Genomic DNA, 15,935 nt, shown 5'->3' with positions numbered 1-15,935 from the left:
TTCAGCAGGACGTGCTGCTATGCTTGTGACAGTCCTACTCGGTACTCACCGTATGCCTCGCTGGCTCGCTTCAGAACCAGGCCAGCCCGGACTGCACCCTCACCGTCCCCAGCCACGCTCAAACAGGACTCAGGCTCTATCGTCTCCCCAGACAGTTCCACCCGAAGGGAACACTTCTCTGCGCACACAGGGTTCTCCTCAAACGCCGCTACCAGGGCTAACACGAGAACGACACGCGCAGAGGTTTCTCCTCTAGGGTCCCTAGCGTAGAGACATCACCCCATACGAATGAGCTTAAAGGAAGGCAGGGATGCTGCCAAGACAGCTTAATCCATTTCCACAGGACAAGCTTACATGCGGCTTTCCCTTTCGGGAAACCCCAAGCACTTAGCACAAACCTTGATTACCTTACAAACCGAGGGACGAGCTCCAACGGCCTCCCTTTATTCTAGTAGTGGTAGTACAGAGGTGGAGTAATACAGCGGTAGATTCTAAAGTATGGTGGCTAATTCTTTGTCTCAGAGAGTGGTGGTGGATGTCTTCATGAGTGGAGTATGAGTGGGGGTCTTCGGTGGTGCAGTGTGTCTTCGTGATTCTTGGTGATGCTTTGGTTGTGATCTGGTTGATGTCGTAGTGTGGTGTCGTGCTGCGGTGGTGGTGCCTCCAATGCTTCACCCGGTACCTCCTTTTATAGTCGCGGCAGAGGCTTCTGAAGTTGCTTCGTGCTTAAGGCTTCTGGTGCCTTCAACTATTCTCCTCTTCTATTGCCTGGACACTTGGACGGCTCTCCGCTCCTCAATAATTGTCCTGGGTACAGTAGAGTTGTTGTTTATTCTTTTTGCCTTGTCCTCTATCGCGTACTGTCTTCTCGTGATATTCCGGATGCTGCTTGGTATGGTCTTCCACGCCCGAATGATTGACGTCGCAGACTTCAATCAGAACATCATGACATGTAGTATTATTCTGCCCCAGCCGAATTGTTATTAACATTTTAACAACACTGGAGATTTATTCCCTTGTGTGATAAAATACTCTTTTATGCGAACTGTATTTCTATTCTTCTTCTTCAATATCCGGTTCCTCTGGTTGCCACAGTTGATACCATGACAGTAATTCACGATATTCTTTTCTTAACTGGCATTCCATTCCATAATTTGGCTTAAGTAGCCTTCCTACTTCTTTTGATATTATACTATTCCTTCCATAATATTCTCGTAAAAATATTTTTGTTATTTTGTTTTGCTACATCATATGGTACTCAGTATTGAATTTAGTATTTCCTTCTATTTCTTTTGCTTCACTGAAAATTCTCCAATTATCATGATTATTTTTGGCACGTATTTCTTCATAATTGTACCATGTTTCTGAAGACCATATCGTAGGGAATTTATATGAACCTTTTATAATATATATATCATGACTTGCTGGTCTCAATGGTAGTGTAAATTTTGGTGGGTTAGAAAAGTATTTTATTTTATACTTTCCTTGAACACACGCCAATCTTTTGCATGCTTCTTTAATAGCCTTTCCTAAATCAGATTGAAGTATTTCCTCCAATGTTCCATAAATATCTCGGACTAACCCATGATCAATAATAGTTTGTAAAGAAATATCTTCTCCTGTATGCCTTTGTATATTTGTAAAATATTTTAGGTTTATATCAGCCTTAAGTATTATAAATTTATGATGAGGCTTAACAATTAACTTATCATCAAGATGAAGCAAAGGAAAGGTATTTATAATAACTATTATTCCCAAATTCCTTTCTATACCTTGATATAGCCTCATGAAGTAATTTTGTATATCCTGAAATGTTTTGTACTGTCTTTCAGCATATTTCTTCCATATTAGATCTATAATATCTTGTGTAAAATATGCCAACACTTGTTCAGTCTTAAAACTTATCCTAGGGATAAGAAACTCGTGTGGAGTATTGGTTAAATATTTATTATTTCTTTTATCATTTGAAGAGTCCTCCTTCGGACTGATCTTATTTTCCTCACATTTTGTATTGACTACTTTCTTGTCACTTGGTTGTTCTAAGCATGATCTACATGCCTGCTTTATACATAAACTACAAGTAGCCCTTTTTCCTGGATCTTGATAATATATACAAAATACACAATTTATATTATCGTCATCTCTTTTATGATCCTGAATTACTTGATCCATCATTTCTATTTTTAACCCTGCTAGTTCCTCAATCAAGTTCATCTCTTCATCACTCGATTCATCTTCTTCATTATATTCAATCTCATCTGTTTCTATTATTGAATATATAGATTCATCATCCATTATATCATCATCACATACCAAAATATTTTCATTAACACTATCTATAATTAACACCTTTTCTTGCTCTTCTTGCTTGTTAGAATATCTCTTCTTATCCTTATTAGGACAAGTTTTACTTAAATGATCTGGAGAATTGCAAATAAAGCATCTACAAGTACTATCATAATTTTTCCTAGGATTATATCTTCTTACATTTCTCTTGTGAAGGAAAGGAGCTCTATTATCTGATCTCCTTAGGAAATATCTTTTCTTTGTTTTTACATTTCCCTTTTTATAATTTTTAGGGTATTTCTTATTTCTATATTTCTCTTCTCCATATGTCAATGGTATTTGAACTATTTTATTACAAAAGTTGTAATCTGATTGCTTCATTGACCTTTGAGCTTGTATGCTTGTGCATATTTTTCTTAGTTGCTTAAAAACAAATGTTATAGCCTGAGAAATATTATATTCCCTTCCATTAGATTCCTTTTTATATTCTTCAAATATCATAGATCCTAAAGGATCTGGTAGTTTATTAAAATATCTTTCAACTATACTCTTATTATAGCCTTGCTTAGCAGTTGTGGGGTTATACAAATAATGCTGAGAGAACTCTTTTATTCCTTTCCAATTTGTTAAAGTCAATTTCTCTATTTCCTTCAATCTTTCATTTTGTAATGCAGTATAACCTAATTCTGGATCTTCATCTATAACAATACTTGATATGATATTTGCAAAATTATAAGGGTTGCTACCAGCTCTTTTTAATTCTTCATAATAATGAGGATAAGTTTCTACCCATTGTTCCCATAGAACTTTAACTGAAAGCAGAAGTCCCCATAGGTCAGCAGCCTTTATAGTTAGAAATCATGCTGAAATAGCCAGAGAAAAGTCAAGGATGGTTATTAATTATAAAAGATTAAATGATAATACAATAGATGACGGATATAATATCCCAAATAAGCAAGAATGGATAAATAGAATACAAGGAAGCAAATATTTCTCAAAATTTGATTTAAAAGTTGGATTTTGGCAAGTAAAAATGGCAGAAGAATCAATAGGTTGGACTGCTTTCACATGTCCTCAAGGTCATTTTGAATGGTTGGTAATGCCATTAGGACTAAAAAATGCCCCTGCTCTGTTTCAAAGAAAAATGCAGAATATCTTTAATGAAAATCAAGACTTCATATTGGTTTATATAGATGATTTATTAGTTTTTTCAAAATCTTATAAAGACCATATAGCTCATTTGGAAACGTTCTTTAGAAAGGTAGAGCAGCATGGGTTAATACTTTCTAAAAAGAAGATGGAAATATGCAAAGAAAAGATAAATTTCTTAGGCCATGAAATAGGAGAGGGAAAAATTTATTTACAAGATCATATTGCAAAGAAAATTTTGCAATTTCCTGATGTCATGAATGATAAGAAAACCTTGCAGCAATTTTTAGGTATAGTAAATTATGCTAGAAATTACATAGAAAACTTAGCAAAACTAGCTGGGCCATTATATGCAAAATTAAGAAAAAATGGGCAAAAACATTTTAATTCTGAAGATATAAAGCAAAAGAAGTTCCGCAAAGTGATATCATGAAAGATTCCACTATTGATAAAGAAGCCCAAAAGAAGGTTGATGAAAGGTATCTTTTAGAAAGATATGAAGAAGAAGAAAATAATATGCAGAGTCACAATGATTTTATAAACTCTCTTGGTGAAGAGGAAATACATAATATAGAAAATGCTATGGATGCGCTAGAAATAAAAGATGAAGAAACAAGTGATTCGAAAGAAGCTAAAACTGAATTAATGGATCAAGGAGATTGTGAGCATGATTGGATAAAAGGAAGAGGTGATTATAATATCAAATGTGCTTTTTGTATATATTATCCTAGTCAAGATAATAGATTTACATGTAGTGTATGTTTAAAACAAGCATGTGCTTCATGTTTAAGGAATGCTAATCAGAAATGGAGACAAGAAATAGAAATAGTAGCAGAAGATAAAATACTAGCAAGTAGAGTTAGAAATTTAGAAAATAGAGTAAATATCTTAGAAGCTGAGTTGGAAGATCTAAGAAGTAAAATAGAATTTAATAATAATAAGATTGAAGGAAATGTTAGTGGCAACACTGAGTTTAAAGATCAAGCCATAGTTGATAAAAATAATGATAAGGCTATACAATTAAAAGATGCTATAATTAATTTTGGCAGCAAATACATAGTTAGATTACCATTTAAAGAAATTGTAGGAATAAGAATACCTGTAAAGGTAAAATTAACACACTACGGCATCAACCAGACCACAACCAGAGCATCACCAAGAATCACGAAGACACACTCCACCACCGAAGACCTCCACCCACACTCCACTCATGAAGACATCCACCACCACTCTCTGAGAGAGATAGAATTAGCCACCATATTTTAGAATCTACCGCTGTATTACTCCACCTCTGTACTACCACCACTAGAATAAAGGGAGGCCGTTGGAGCTCGTCCCTCGGTTTGTAAGGTAATCAAGGTTTGTGCTAAGTGCTTGGGGTTTCCCGAAAGGGAAAGCCGCATGTAAGCTTGACCCATGGAAATGGATTAAGCTGTCCTGGTAGCATCCCTGCCTTCCTTTAAGCTCGATCGTATAGGGCGATGTCTCTACGCTAGGGACCCTAGAGGAGAAACCTCTGCGTGTGTCGTTCTCGTGTTAGCCCTGGTAGCGGCGTTTGAGGAGAACCCTGTGTGCGCAGAGAAGTGTTCCCTTCGCGTGGAACTGCCTGGGGAGACGGTAGAGCCTGAGTCCTGTGTGAGCGTGGCTGGGGACGGTGAGGCTGCAGGCTAGGCTGGCCTGGTTCTGAAGCGAGCCAGTGAGGCATGCGGTGAGTACCGAGTAGGACTATCACAAGCATAGCAGCACGTCCGGCTGAATCTTCGGTCTCGCCAACCCACAAAGATCCTGAGAATAGGCTTAATTAAGGAATATACCTAATCACGCACCCGCGCGTGCTCGTATCCCCTGAATGCGACCCCGAATAGTAGCTCAATAGTGCGCAATAGTGAGTGAATAGTGGCTGAATAGTGCCGCCACCCATAGGTGCTCCACCCACTCCCGGTGAGTGCTCGGGCACTATTCATATTCCCGAATTTGAATAGTGAGCTGAATTTAAATAGTGCCGCGAATTTGAATAGTGTTCGCCGAATTTGAATAGTGCTGTGAATAGTAACTCGAAATTTGAATTCCGAAATTTTTTGGAGTCGCTCGTTCCCTCGCCCTTGATCGTATTATCCCCTCGTCCAATACTGGTAGAATAATACTACATGCCATGATGTTTTGATTGAAGTCTGCGACGTCAATCATTCGGGCGTGGAAGACCATACCAAGCAGCATCCGGAATATCACGAGAAGACAGTGCGCGATAGAGGACAAGGCAAAAAGAATAAACAGCAACTCTACTGTACCCAGGACAATTATTAAGGAGCGGAGAGCCGTCCAAGTGTCCAGGCAACAGAAGAGGAGAATAGTTGAAGGCACCAGAAGCCTTAAGCACGAAGCAACTCCAGAAGTCTCTGCCGCGACTATAAAAGGAGGTACCGGGTGAAGCATTGAAGGCACCGCATAACCACACTACGGCATCAACCAGATCACCACCAGAGAATCACGAAGACACACTCCTGTGGGGATACGAGGTAGGCTACGCTAGCGCAAATCAAAATTTCTACCCTTATTGTTGTTTGTAAGGAATACTGTAAAAACCTTAATCCTAATATCATATCATCATTTAGCATGGATAAGTCCCTTATTGTGATCTCATCCATTATATATTTTGTATTATTTATTTGTATCTCAATATTATAAGCTAACTGGTTATGAAGCTTTTTTATTCCTGACATATCAGTAGATATTTCTACTTTATCTTGATCTATTGTATGTACTATCTCTGGGCATCTTGCAAAATATTTATCATGTATAATATTTTTTGTACAACCAGTATCTACTAATGCTAATATTTTATAAGTGATGGTAGGTGTTAATTTTACTTTTACAGGTATCCTTATTCCTACAATTTCTTTAAATGGTAATCTAACTATGTATTTGCTGCCAAAATTAATTATAGCATCTTTTAATTGTATAGCCTTATCATTATTTTTATCAACTATGGCTTGATCTTTAAACTCAGTGTTGCCACTAACATTTCCTTCAATCTTATTATTATTAAATTCTATTTTACTTAGATCTTCCAACTCAGCTTCTAAGATATTTACTCAATTTTCTAAATTTCTAACTCTACTTGCTAGTATTTTATCTTCTGCTATTATTTCTATTTCTCGTCTCCATTTCTGATTAGCATTCCTTAAACATGAAGCACATGCTTGTTTTAAACATACACTACAAGTAAATCTATTATCTTGACTAGGATAATATATGCAAAAAGCACACTTGATATTATAATCACCTCTTCCTTTTATCCAATCATGCTCACAATCTCCTGGATCCATTAATTCAGTTCTAGCTTCTTTCAAATCACTTGTTTCTTCGTCTTTTATTTCTAGCGCATCCATAGCATTTTCTATATTATGTATTTCCTCTTCACCAAGAGAGTTTATAAAATCATTGTGACTCTGCACATTATTTTCTTCTTCTTCTTCATAGCTTTCTAAAGGATAACTTTCATTAACCTTCGTTTGGGCTTCTTTATCAATAGTGGAATCTTTCATGATATCATTTTGCGGAACTTCTTTTGCTTTATGGCTTTTAAGGTCTACTGACTTCACCTTAGCTTTTTGCTCTTTTATTAATTGAGAGTTGATTTTTTCGTCATAAAGATCTTTATCCTTTTTTAACTTATATAACATCCTAATAAAATAAACTTCTTTCTCTCTAATAGCAGGCCATTCACTCAACATAGAGGTATTATATTCATGAGGTATTTTATTTAACTTTTGTTCATAGTGATGAATCTTGCTAACTAAACTTTCCATTAAAAGCAAGAACACTTACTTAAGGTTGTAACAGCTAATTCAAATATCTTGACTAGATATAGAAAAACCCTCAAAAACACAAATTTTAACAACCTCGGCTCTGATACCAGTCTGGGAAATCACGATCGAGGGCGAGGGAACGAGCGACTCCGAAAAATTTCGGATTTCAAATTTCGAGTTACTATTCACAGCACTATTCAAATTCGGCGAACACTATTCAAATTCGCGGCACTATTTAAATTCAGCTCACTATTCAAATTCGGGAATATGAATAGTGCTCGAGCACTCACCGGTAGTGGATGGAGCACCTATGGGTGGTGGCACTATTCAGCCACTATTCACTCACTATTGCGCACTATTGAGCTACTATTCGAGGCACCACACTACGACATCAACCAGATCACAACCAGAGCATCACCAAGAATCACGAAGACACACTCCACCACCGAAGACCTCCACTCATACTCCACTCATGAAGACATCCACCACCACTCTCAGAGAGAGAAAGAATTAGCCACCATACTTTAGAATCTACCGCTGTATTACTCCACCTCTGTACTACCACTACTAGAATAAAGGGAGGTCGTTGGAGGTCGTCCCTCGGTTTGTAAGGTAATCAAGGTTTGTGCTAAGTGCTTGGGGTTTCCCGAAAGGGAAAGCCGCATGTAAGCTTGTCATGTGGAAATGGATTAAGCTGTCCTGGTAGCATCCCTGCCTTCCTTTAAGCTCGATCGTATGGGGCGATGTCTCTACGCTAGGGACCCTAGAGGAGAAACCTTTGCGTGTGTCGTTCTCATGTTAGCCTGTGTAGCGGCGTTTGAGGAGAACCCTGTGTGCGCAGAGAAGTGTTCCCTTCGGGTGGAACTGCCTGGGGAGACGGTAGAGCCTGAGTCCTGTGTGAGCGTGGCTGGGGACGGTGAGGCTGCAGGCCGGGCTGGCCTGGTTCTGAAGCGAGCCAGCGAGGCATGCGGTGAGTACCGAGTAGGACTGTCACAAGCATAGCAGCACGACTGGCTGAATCTTCGGTCTCGCCAACCTGCAAAGATCCTGAGAATAGGCTTAATTAAGGAATATACCTAATCACGCACCCGCGCGTGCTCGTACCCCTGAATGCGACCCCGAATAGTAGCTCCATAGTGCGCAATAGTGAGTGAATAGTGGCTGAATAGTGCCGCCACCCATAGGTGCTCCATCCACTCCTGGTGAGTGCTCGGGCACTATTCATATTCCCGAATTTGAATAGTGAGCTGAATTTAAATAGTGCCGCGAATTTGAATAGTGTTCGCCGAATTTGAATAGTACTGTGAATAGTAACTCGAAATTTGAAATCCGAAATTTTTCGGAGTCGCTCGTTCCCTCGCCCTTGATCATATTATCCCCTCGTCCAATACAACCAAGGAACCGGATATTGAAGAAGAAGAATAAGAAATACAGCTCGCATAAAAGAATATTTTATCACACAAGGGAATAGGTCTCCAGTGTTGTTAAGGTGTTAACAACAATTCGGCCGGGGCAGAATAATACTACATGCCATGATGTTCTGATTGAAGTTTGCGACGTCAATCATTCGGGCGTGGAAGACCATACCAAGCAGCATCCGGAATATCACGAGAAGACAGTACGCGATAGAGGACAAGGCAAAAAGAATAAACAGCAACTCTGCTGTATCCAGGACAATTATTGAGGAGCGGAGAGCCATCCAAGTGTCCAGGCAACAGAAGAGGAGAATAGTTGAAGGCACCAGAAGCCTTAAGCACGAAGCAACTCCAGAAGCCTCTGCCGCCACTATAAAAGGAGGTACCGGGTGAAGCATTGGAGGCACCACACTACGACATCAACCAGATCACAACCAGAGCATCACCAAGAATCACGAAGACACACTCCACCACCGAAGACCTCCACTCATACTCCACTCATGAAGACATCCACCACCACTCTCTGAGAGAGAAAGAATTAGCCACCATACTTTAGAATCTACCGCTATATTACTCCACCTCTATACTACCACCACTAGAATAAAGGGAGGCCGTTGGAGCTCGTCCCTCGGTTTGTAAGGTAATCAAGGTTTGTGCTAAGTGCTTGGGATTTCCCGAAAGGGAAAGCCGCATGTAAGCTTGTCCCGTGGAAATGGATTAAGCTGTCCTGGTAGCATCCCTGCCTTCCTTTAAGCTCGATCGTATGGGGCGATGTCTCTACGCTAGGGACCCTAGAGGAGAAACCTCTACGTGTGTCGTTCTCGTGTTAGCCCGTGTAGCGGCGTTTGAGGAGAACCCTGTGTGCGCAGAGAAGTGTTCCCTTCTGGTGGAACTGCCTGGGGAGACGGTAGAGCCTGAGTCCTGTGTGAGCGTGGCTGGGGACGGTGAGGGTGCAGACCGGGCTGGCCTGGTTCTGAAGCGAGCTAGCGAGGCATGCGGTGAGTACCGAGTAGGACTGTCACAAGCATAGCAGCACGACCGGCTGAATCTTCAGGTTCACCAACCCGCAAAGATCCTTAGAATAGGCTTAATTAAGGAATATACCTAATCACGCACCCGCACGTGCTCGTATCCCTGAAAGCGACCCCGAATAGTAGTTCAATAGTGCGCAATAGTGAGTGAATAGTGGCTGAATAGTGCCGCCACCCATAGGTGCTCCACCCACTCCCGGTGAGTGCTTGGGCACTATTCATATTCAAATTCGCGGCACTATTTAAATTCAGCTCACTATTCAAATTCGGGAATATGAATAGTGCCCGAGCACTCACCGGGAGTGGATGGAGCACCTATGGGTGGCGGCACTATTCAGCCACTATTCACTCACTATTACGCACTATTGAGCTACTATTCGAGGTCGCATTCAGGGGATACGAGCACGCGCGGGTGCGTTATTAGGTATATGTTGGGATACGAGGTAGGCTACATTAGCGTAAATCAAAATTTCTACCGCGTATAACCAGGAAGAACTGCCGTATAAGGATCACGGGATTACCACTCGACGCACTACTGGTGCGGAAGATGTAGATATGCGTCGATGCAATGAAGACGATCACGTAGTCGTACGTAGTCGATCAACGTAGTCGTACGTAGTCGATCACGTCCAGCAGCTCCTCAGCAACTCGTCCACGTGCAGCAAGATCGCCTCCGGTACCGCGGCTCGTCGTCGGCTCGTCGTGGCTCGTCGGCGGCTCGTCGATGGCTCGTCCAAGTGCTGCAGGCGCACACCTCCAAGGTATCCACACGTGCAGGGAGGAAGCGTCGCAAGCCGGACTGCTAGATCCGCGAGTTGCAACAGGCGAGGGCGTGGGAGGCGCGGCAGGTGTGTTTCGCCAAAAGGTGTAAACCCTAGGGCGCCCCCACCCCTCTATTTATAGAGGTTCCTGATGGGCCTCTGGATCCGAGGCCCATTAGTACTCCTAAACCTAATCCAACTCGGATCAGATCCGAATTGGGCTTCCAGCCCCTTAAGTGTGTGACCCTATGGGTTCGGATACGTATAGACATGGCCCGAGTACTCCTACTCGGCCCAATAGTCGGTAGCGGCCTCTAGCAAGACGTGCCAACTCCTATACGCACACGAAGATCATATCAGACGAACCATCATAACATAATATACATGCTATTCCCTTTGCCTCACGATATTTGGTCTAGCTTCAAGCCGACCGCTCTTTCTCGATCCTGTGATTCGGAATCCCTTTGTAGGTTAACTCTTAACCGTACGTAGCATGGCCATGCATTTTCGGATCCGATCACTCGAGGGGCCCAGAGATATCACTCTCAATCAGAGAGGGGCAAATCCCATCTTGAGTGACCATGTCTCATAGCATGCTTCTTGACAAACCCGAAAGATACCTTTATAACTACCCTATTACGGCGTAGCGTTTGATAGCCCCTAAGTAGGTCGATCCACATCTAGAATACATGCGACAATCTCAGGTCTAAGGACAAAGCGTATATGTTGTTTAAAGAGAGAACTACTTCTCGTGTTGGGTCAGTCCTAACACATGTCTCCACATGTGTCCACATTATTAGTTCAACATCTCCATGTCCATGACTTGTGAAACATAGTCATCAACTAATACATGTGCTAGTCTAATATTCATGTGTGTCCTCACATGAACTCCGACTAGGGAAAACATTAGAATAACCATACTAGTAAAGAGTTTCACATACAATTCACATAATTGCAAATCAATTCAAGTAGCCTTTAATGGATATTCAATGAACACAATATACAAATCATGGATACAAATGGAATATCATCATCTCTATGATTGCCTCTAGGGCATACCTCCAACAGTATATTCCTTAATTAAGTCTATTCTCAGGATCTTTGCGGGTTGCCGATACCGAAGATTCAGCCAGACGTGCTGCTATGCTTGTGACAGTCCTACTCAGTACTCACCGCATGCCTCGCTGGCTCGCTTCAGAACCAGGCCAGCCCGGCCTGCAGCCTCACCGTCCCCAGCCACGCTCACACAGGACTCAGGCTCTACCGTCTCCCCAGGCAGTTCCACCTGAAGGGAACACTTCTCTGCGCACACAGGGTTCTCCTCAAACGCCGCTACACGGGCTAACACGAGAACGACACACGGAGAGGTTTCTCCTCTAGGGTCCCTAGCGTAGAGACATCGCCCCATACGATCGAGCTTAAAGGAAGGTAGGGATGCTACCAGGAAAGCTTAATCCATTTCCACGGGACAAGCTTACATGCGGCTTTCCCTTTCGGGAAACCCCAAGCACTTAGCACAAACCTTGATTACCTTACAAACCGAGGGACGAGCTCCAACGGCCTCCGTTTATTCTAGTGGTGGTAGTACAGAGGTGGAGTAATACAGCGGTAGATTCTAAAGTATCGTGGCTAATTCTTTCTCTCTCAGAGAGTGGTGGTGGATGTCTTCATGAGTGGAGTATGAGTGGAGGTCTTCGGTGGTGGAGTGTGTCTTCGTGATTCTTGGTGATGCTCTGGTTGTGATCTGGTTGATGTCGTAGTGTGGCGTCGTGCTGCGGTGGTGGTCGGTGCAGCGGCGTTTGAGGAGAACCCTGTGTGCGCAGAGAAGTGTTCCCTTCGGGTGGAACTGCCTGGGAAGACAGTAGAGCCTAAGTCCTGTGTGAGCGTGGTTGGGGACGGTGAGGGTGCAGACCGGGCTGGCCTGGTTCTGAAGCGAGCCAGCGAGGCATGCGGTGAGTACCGAGTAGGACTGTCACAAGCATAGCAGCACGACCGGCTGAATCTTCGGTCTCGCCAACCCGCAAAGATCCTGAGAATAGGGTTAATTAAGGAATATACCTAATCACGCACCTGCGCGTGCTCGTATCCCCTGAAAGCGACCCGGAATAGTAGCTCAATAGTGCGCAATAGTGAGTGAATAGTGGCTGAATAGTGCCGCCACCCATAGGTGCTCCACCCACTCCCGGTGAGTGCTCGGGCACTATTCATATTCCCGAATTTGAATAGTGAGCTGAATTTAAATAGTGCCGCGAATTTGAATAGTGTTCGCCGAATTTGAATAGTGCTGTGAATAGTACCTCGAAATTTGAAATCCGAAATTTTTCGGAGTCGCTCGTTCCCTCGCCCTCGATCGAGATTAATTGAGCGGGGAGCCGTCCAAGTGTCCAGGCAACAGAAGAGGAGAATAGTTGAAGGCACCAGAAGCCTTAAGCTCGAAGCAACTCCAGAAGCCTCTGCCGCGACTATAAAAGGAGGTATCGGGTGAAGCATTGGATGAACACACTACGACATCAACCAGATCACAACCAGAGCATCACCAAGAATCACGAAGACACACTCCACTCATACTCCACTCATGAAGACATCCACCACCACTCTCTGAGAGAGAAAGAATTAGCCACCATATTTAGAATCTACCGCTGTATTACTCCACCTCTGTACTACCACCACTAGAATAAAGGGAGGCCGTTGGAGGTCGTCCCTCGGTTTGTAAGGTAATCAAGGTTTGTGCTAAGTGCTTGGGGTTTCCCGAAAGGGAAAGCCGCATGTAAGCTTGTCCCGTGGAAATGGATTAAGCTGTCCTGGTAGCATCCCTGCCTTCCTTTAAGCTCGATCGTATGGGGCGATGTCTCTACACTAGGGACCCTAGAGGAGAAACCTCTGCGTGTGTCGTTCTCGTGTTAGCCCGTGTAGCGGCGTTTGAGGAGAACCCTGTGTGCGTAGAGAAGTGTTCCCTTCGGGTGGAACTGCCTGGGGAGACGGTAGAGCCTGAGTCCTGTGTGAGCGTGGCTGGGGACGGTGAGGGTACAGACCGGGCTGGCCTGGTTCTGAAGCGAGCCAGCGAGGCATGCGGTGAGTACCGAGTAGGACTGTCACAAGCATAGCAGCACGACCGGCTGAATCTTCAGTCTCACCAACCCGCAAAGATCCTGAGAATAGACTTAATTAAGGAATATACCTAATCACGCACCCGCGCGTGCTCGTATCCCCTGAATGCGACCCTGATTAGTAGCTCAATAGTGCGTAATAGTGAGTGAATAGTGGCTGAATAGTGCCGCCACCCATAGGTGCTCCATCCACTCCCGGTGAGTGCTCGGGCACTATTCATATTCCCGAATTTGAATAGTGAGCTGAATTTAAATAGTGCCGCTCAAACAGGACTCAGGCTCTACCGTCTCCCCAGGCAGTTCCACCCGAAGGAAACACTTCTCTGCGCACACAGGGTTCTCTGCAAACGCCGCTACCAGGGCTAACACGAGAACGACACGGGCAGAGGTTTCTCCTCTAGGGTCCCTAGCGTAGAGACATCGCCCCATACGAACGAGCTTAAAGGAAGGCAGGGATGCTGCCAGGACAGCTTAATCCATTTCCACGGGACAAGCTTACATGCGGCTTTCCCTTTCGGGAAACCCCAAGCACTTAGCACAAACCTTGATTACCTTACAAACCGAGGGACGAGCTCCAACAGCCTCCCTTTATTCTAGTAGTGGTAGTACAGAGGTTGAGTAATACAGCGGTAGATTCTAAAGTATGGTGGCTAATTCTTTCTCTCAGAGAGTGGTGGTGGATGTCTTCATGAGTGGAGTATGAGTGGGGGTCTTCGGTGGTGGAGTGTGTCTTCGTGATTCTTGGTGATGCTCTGGTTGTGATCTGGTTGATGTCGTAGTGTGGTGCCGTGCTGCGGTGGTGGTGCAGTCCGGGCTGGCCTGGTTCTGAAGCGAGCCAGCGAGGCATGCGGTGAGTACCGAGTAGGACTGTCACAAGCATAGCAGCACGACCGGCTGAATCTTCGGTCTCGCCAACCCGCAAAGATCCTGAGAATAGGCTTAATCAAGGAATATACCTAATCACGCACCTGCGCGTGCTCGTATCCCCTGAAAGCGACCCGGAATAGTAGCTCAATAGTGCGCAATAGTGAGTGAATAGTGGCTGAATAGTGCCGCCACCCATAGGTGCTCCACCCACTCCCGGTGAGTGCTCGGGCACTATTCATATTCCGAATTTGAATAGTGAGCTGAATTTAAATAGTACCGCGAATTTGAATAGTGTTCACCGAATTTGAATAGTGCTGTGAATAGTAACTCGAAATTTGAATTCCAAAATTTTTCGCAGTCGCTCGTTCCCTCGCCCTCGATCGTATTATCCCCTCGTCCCAGACTGGCATGCCATGATGTTCTGATTGAACTCTGCGACGTCAATCATTTGGGCGTGGAAGACCATACCAAGCAGCATCCGGAATATCACGAGAAGACAGTACGCGATAGAGCACAAGGCAAAAAGAATAAATAGCAACTCTGCTGTATCCAGGACAATTATTGTGGAGCGGAGCGCCATCCAAGTGTCCAGGCAACAGAAGAGGAGAATAGTTGAAGGCACCAGAAGCCTTAAGCACGAAGCAACTCCAGAAGCCTCTGCCGCGACTATAAAAGGAGGTACCGGGTGAAGCATTGGAGGCACCACACTACGGCATCAACCAGATCACCACCAGAGCATCACGAAGACACACTCCACCACCGAAGACCTCCACTCATACTCCACTCATGAAGACATCCACCACCACTCTCTGAGAGAATAGGAATTAGCCACCATACTTTAGAATCACCCACTACCGCTGTATTACTCCACCTCTGTACTACCACCACTAGAATAAAGGGAGGCCGTTGGAGCTCATCCCTCGGTTTGTAAGGTAATCAAGGTTTGTGCTAAGTGCTTGGGGTTTCCCGAAAGGGAAAGCCGCATGTAAGCTTGTCCCGTGGAAATGGATTAAGCTGTCCTGGTAGCATCCCTGCCTTCCTTTAAGCTCGATCGTATGGGGCGATGTCTCTACGCTAGGGACCCTAGAGGAGAAACCTCTGCGTGTGTCGTTCTCTTGTTAGCCCATGTAGCGGCGTTTGAGGAGAACCCTGTGTGCGCAGAGAAGTGTTCCCTTCGGGTGGAACTGCCTGGGGAGACGGTAGAGCCTGAGTCCTGTGTGAGCGTGGCTGGGGACGGTGAGGGTGCACACCGGGCTGGCCTGGTTCTGAAGCGAGCCAGCGAGGCATGCGGTGAGTACCGAGTAGGACTGTCACAAGCATAGAAGCACGACCGGCTGAATCTTTGGTCTCGCCAACCCGCAAAGATCCTGAGAATAGGTCTAATTAAGGGATATACCTAATCACGCACCCGCGCGTGCTCGTATCCCTGAAAGCGACCCCGAATAGTAGCTCAATAGTGCGCAATAGTGAGTGAATAGTGGCTGAATAGTGCCGCCACCCATAGGTGCTC

General features: G+C 44.1%; 1 long non-coding RNA gene across 1 annotated transcript; it reads left to right on the top strand.

The window, feature by feature from the left end:
• Positions 1–14,272: 14,272 nt before the first annotated feature.
• On the top strand, positions 14,273–15,450 carry LOC117866475 (uncharacterized). Its single transcript, XR_004642898.2, has 2 exons — positions 14,273–14,408; positions 14,784–15,450. It is a non-coding gene; the product is annotated as an uncharacterized lncRNA (long non-coding RNA).
• Positions 15,451–15,935: the final 485 nt, after the last annotated feature.

This window comes from Setaria viridis, chromosome 8, assembly GCF_005286985.2.
Source record: "Setaria viridis chromosome 8, Setaria_viridis_v4.0, whole genome shotgun sequence".
NCBI lineage: Eukaryota > Viridiplantae > Streptophyta > Magnoliopsida > Poales > Poaceae > Setaria > Setaria viridis.
This window is presented reverse-complemented; position numbering and strand designations above follow the sequence as displayed.